Genomic DNA, 6,000 nt, shown 5'->3' on the forward strand with positions numbered 1-6,000 from the left:
TAAATTACTTTAAAGTGTTAGGTCACCAAGTTGTGACCATTTCAGGTATATTTAGGTTGTAATCTCATTGGACTATATTTAACATTGGTGTAATACCACCACCTAGTGGTAATCTTTAAATCCAACTCTTTGAATGCAACATTAAGATAAATGACTATTGTTGGTTGTAACTTATTTTTTTAAATTTGTATGATACATCATTGTGGTTTTAAGACTGTGTGGTATTTAAAGTCTTAGTGATGAAACATAATGCTTCTCTAAGTTAAATTACTTAGCCATAAGTTCTCAATTTCTCAATACAGCTTTTCATTTGATTTATATTTCAAGTAAATATTATAAATGTTTGCTAAAGAAATTGGAACTTAACCTGTTCCAGTGCATTAGTACACTGGATCTTTAAGCAGCAATGTGAACAAATTAAAGTCTTTTATTGATTTCAACTTTAGTGCTAATCAATCTTTAATATCAAAGTGGCTCAACTAAAGTGTTAATGCCAGCTTTGCCTTTTAACATTAAAACCACTGTGTTCTCAAATTGTATTTTAAATTTGCTTTCTTTCTGACTGGGAGATGCTTTCTGATTTTTATTTTGAAGAAACATTTTTCTGACTCAGCTCTTTACAAAAAAAAAAGCAGTGCATGTTTCCATGACAACTATTAAAGTTACTGTTGACTGGGTTTCTTTAGATTCTGAATGTGTAATTACTGCATGCTCTGTCAGACAAGAGGGTCCACTGGTTCTAACAGTACCCTGTCATAGTTTCTACAGAACCCATTACATACACTTTCTTTTGGTGTTAATAGTGATGTATGCATGAATTGTGCAACCACCAAGCAAAAAATTGAAAAACGCTCAAGAACTAACTCCCAGTAGCATAATTAGAAAAAGCCAGTCCCAAGTCATAAAATCATAGAAATAATAGCCAAAGTGGAGGCTCTTTGACCAGCCAATCCTATGTTGGTTCTCTACAAGAGCAATTTGCCTGGTCTTACTCCCCTGTCCTTTTCCTGCAACCCTTCAGGCTTTTCTCCTCAAATGCTTGCCCAAATCCCGTTTGAAAGCTTCAAATGAATTTGCCTCCACTTTCTTCGATAGTGTTTTCCATATCCTAAATACAGATGTTTTAAAATAATGACATCTAACAAGTGCCCTTTTTCTGTTTTCTTTCACCTTCATTATGTTCTGGTTTTGTTTACCCTACCTTTGCTTCGTGGGATATCTCGACTGGATCAGAACCATTACCGTGGGGCAGCATGGTGGCTCAGTGGTTAGCACTGCTGCCTCACAGCACCAAATTCCCATGTTCAATTCCAGCCTTGGGCGACTGTCTGGGTGGAGTTTGCACATTCTCCCCGTGTCTGCATGGGTTTCCTCCGGGTTCTTCGGTTTCCTCCCACAGTCCAAAGATGTGCAGGTCAGGTGAATTGGCCATGCTAAATTGCCCATGGTGTTAGGTGCATTAATCAGAGGGGGGTGGGTTGATCTTCAGAGGGTCGGTGTGGACTTGTTGGGACCAAGGGTCTGTTTCCTCACTGTAGGGAATCTAATCTATTATCTCTTTTAAAACTGCACTTTTGTTTGGTGGCAATATTGTTTCAATGAGAGATTTTGTGGGTGACCAAAAGCTTTGCTGCACATATGGGTTTGGAAAGCCATAAGGGAGGGGAGAGTGGTGGAGAACCTTTAGAATTCCCAGTCTATAGCTTTAGGTCTTTGCTCGTAATAAGTATTCATTTAACAGTCAAGCTCATACAATCATTGTTGTATTATAATATGTGACATGAAGGCATACAAGTCTCAGGTGCATCTTAACTAGCGCCACTTGAAGCACAATATGCTGATGGAATGTGCTAGCTTTTGTAAACAATTAGTTTCACATTGGCCCAGATACTGAAATACCTGTGACTGCAGAATATAAATATACTGGGAGCTGTAATAAATACATTTCCCCTTTATGAGCTAGATTTACTTCATGGGAGGTAATGTAAGTATTACCTTATCAAGTACAAATACCCTAAAGGAAAAAGCCTGTAATGTGGCAAAATATAACAGCTCTGGGCAGCAGTGGTCATTTATAAAAGAGTGCAAGTTCACAATGGCAGGCACATCAAAATGTTATTGAAGATTAACGAGGTGACAATTCTGGACTTTAAGTTTTTGAAAACTTAACACAAATTCCTGAGTAGAGATCTGCATATTAAAAGTGGCATTTTGTTTGAGAGCTTTGGATTTACTAAGTTGCTATGTTGTTTTTATTTCAACTTTCTTTTTAAATAAAACTGCAGTCAAAGGCTATTCTCAGCTTAAATACAAAGCTAATCTGAATGAAATACCACTTTTAAAATAGTAAAAAACAATTTTCTAAACTAAGAAAATTTATCACTATGCAGAGGTCAGTGGGTTGAGCCATACCGCCTTCCCTTTGTTGTGATGATGCTGCTCCTTTAATAAGGTTACATTGTCCTTGGTTGTTTTTTTTCAGCAGGTCATAAAGACACAGGTTCCAAAATACTTGGGGTTGATCTACTTGAAGAAGCTTAAGTTTAAAAAGAAACTTGTACAACAAAAGGAGATTGGCCAGTTCTCCCAGCTCCGCTAGTTTGGGTTTGGTTTTATCAGTCACTAGTGAAGCTACTAAATGCAAAGAAGCAGGTCCATGCTGATCCTCCCTCTCTCTGGCATCTCTCCTGTAAAGACCTGTGTTGGATGTTGCCTTTTTCTTTTGCAAAGGGGTGTTTACAGGGATTGTCACAAGTATTTGGAACAGCATAATTAAATTGGGATAATCTGTTTGGTTTTCAGAGAAGTTAAGTTATTCTGTATTCTGTTCTCTTTTTTGTTTGTGTTTCATTCAGTAATCTTGCAAATAAATTCTATTTTGTCTGAAGTTAAGTGGTTGGCCAGCTGCGTCACTCAGAATATTCCCATTACACCTGCTTAAAACAACTAGCAAAATTCAGGTCCCGGCTACTTGCTTGAAATGTTTTGACGGAGTCTGGCCTAGTCTATAACATTGTCTTGATATGGAAAGCCTATGTGATTTTTATCACTCCTTATTTGTCATAACTACCATACAGTGACTGTAACCTGCTGCTGCAGATCTGTTTTTCTTAAAGGAGCAGACTGAAAGTGATTATAATCAAATAAAGGAGGTCTAAGACTGAAAAATAAAATATTTTTCTTAATTTGCTTGTTTTACCAGTAAACAAATGACAAAAAGCAGTAAAACAAATGAGCAAACCAGCCTTGCACTCTAAAGATCTGTTGCTTTAATAGAAGTAATGAGAAATTGAACACAAACAATAATTATGGATTGGGCAGAGAACCATGATCTTGATTGAATTATGGTTATTTAAACATCTTTTATAAAGCTTGATTTTGCAGGTCAAGTAAGAAATACTCAGAGGAAGAGATCTCTGAAAATCTTGCTGTTGGCAGGAAGGGTCTTGCAGAATTAAAACATCTGATCTTTCAATAGGTGATTTAAAAAGAAAAAATTCTAGGCAAGTCTTGAAGACCAGCTCAAGGTAAGAAATAATTTCTGGATTAACAGACTTCAACTCATGTTCTGCAGAGAGAAACCCTAAGACTTTATTGATGAACTTGTTGCAAAATGCCTTTAGCAAAGGTTGTGTGATTTTTACCAAAGGAAACCATTCAGAGAGGCTCATTGAATTAGTAATCACTTCTATACTAACTGAAGGGATCTTGTGGACAAAATCACTGATGGATCGCTTGAAAGTAGCATTCGTGACAAGCTGACATATTCCATGTTTCCAGTGCAATCAACACCATAGCACAAAACCAACAAGCTTGTTAAAAGACATCATTTGTTGCCTTCAATATTTCCTCACATCTGTAAACTATGTGGCACCAAAGAACATTAGAACCAGACTTTTCTGCAAATACAGACCAAAGGCCAATCCAGACCTTAGAACCAAATGCAAGATGACCAGCAAGACAATTTCACACTACAACATTGGCAGCAAGGCAATTCTTAAATTTGTAGATGTTCTTATCAATAAAGTATTAACCACATTGTGTGGGCCTGGCATCACATGTAGACAAGGCCACATAAGAATGGCAGTTTCCTTCCTATTATTAAACTCTTAATTTGCTGAGTTAAATTTCCACCATCTATATAGCCTGATTAAAACCTGGGTTCCTGGAAGATTGTTTGGGTCTCTGGATTAACAATAATACTACTAGGCCATCACCTTCCCCCTTTAACTTTTCGTCTAAAAGTTAAACGTAACACAGAAGATGGTGCCAATATATTACCACTACACCTCCATAAAGATGTACCTCAGCAAGATAGTGCCCTGTGGTACAACACAAGATCGCGTCATACAGAATTGGTGATCCATTGTAATCACACTGCAGTGCTTTTATGTATGTTGCCTAAAATCTGATCGTACCAACAATTACACAGATTGCATTATGGTGACAATTCTTACGAATGAAGCCACATTGCAGGTGTAATGCAGATAATTCCATCCATGGTTTCAAACAGCTGCACCCAGGCTCCTTCAACATAACCAACAATTTTATGTGCGGTGTAATATATCTCAAGGTCAAAAAAAAACTGAATCTTCGAAGAAGATGCAGTGTACACATTTGGAAGAAACCTCTCGCACAACTGGGTGAGATGGAGGGAAATCGTGTGATTTGGAAGGTTAACCATCACATAGATTGGTGGAGCTCCATCATCTGAATCTTATCGAAAGATGTCACTCGAGAGTACATTTAGATCCAAGGCACCTCAACCTATCATTTTTCACTTTTCACTTAAAGGTCTCCATGTAAATTATCAATGATGGGGGAATTATATATTAAATTATCAAGAGACAGGTTTAGTTTCAAACTAGATCAAATTTTGCTACAGTCTGTCACTGAATAGCCTTCATTCAGACATCAAACTGCATGTAACTTTGTTGTATACACATATCAGGAGCTGTAATAAGTATCAGCTGAACTTTTCAGTCTTACATTTCCATTTGTCTCATTCTTACACTCCCCATATCTCATTCTTACACTCCCATATCTCATTCTTACATTCTGAGAACTTACATAAGTATTGTCTTATTCAGTACAAATATCCTAGTGGAAGCAAAAGACCACGTCACAGTAGCAGATCAGGCAGCCTTTTGATCTGAGACTGGCTGAAGAAGGGGATTGGATTGGATATTTTGTGGACAGTTCCAAAAACAAAGCTCTTGTTTTTACCAATGTTTATCTGAAGGAATTTGAAGCTCATCCAAGATTGGACCTCTGACAAATAGGATGTTCAATAATGATGAAGGGAGCACCAATCCTTTGTGGAAAAATATGTAATCTTGATAGAAAATTTGATGGGCATGTACTTTAAACTGAGTTGTTGCAAATATTTTTGTTCATATTTCTTCATTATCTAATGAGTATTGAAATTAACTCAATTAAATACTTTTTAAAAATGTTGTAAATCCAATGATACATGTCCCATTTTGTACATGTTGGAAGTTCTTCAGAAATGAAAGCAATCGTAAATTTCAAGCTATTCCAATCCTACCAAAGTAAATATTTGTGACTCAGGATTGCTGGACCATCTTTGTATATTCAACATTTTTGGATGAGGAAGACAATAGAGATAGCCACTACACCAGGATTTTTGCATAGGTTTTTCATTCTTGCTTTATTTACAATACTGTTGGCTATTTCTCCATTTAGACAGCAGATGCATTTCCACATCTTCTCGCTTGTCCTGAAAATGCCTTTCTACTTTGTGTTGCATCCACCCACCCAAACACCAGCCTAAGAATCCAATCGATACGAGGAGTATTCTATTTAATGTACAAGTTGCCCTTTTAAGATCCAACTTGCACGCACAAAAATTAACAGCACTTTTCAGAGCTCCTCTGAACAGAAAACAGAAACCAAATCACTTCTTCGTTCTGGAAACAGCCTCCATCGATTTCCCTATAACCCCAAACTAATACTAATTCTGTAGTTTGAGCCATTCAA

Source organism: Chiloscyllium punctatum, chromosome 4 (assembly GCF_047496795.1).
Source record: "Chiloscyllium punctatum isolate Juve2018m chromosome 4, sChiPun1.3, whole genome shotgun sequence".
Lineage (NCBI taxonomy): Eukaryota > Metazoa > Chordata > Chondrichthyes > Orectolobiformes > Hemiscylliidae > Chiloscyllium > Chiloscyllium punctatum.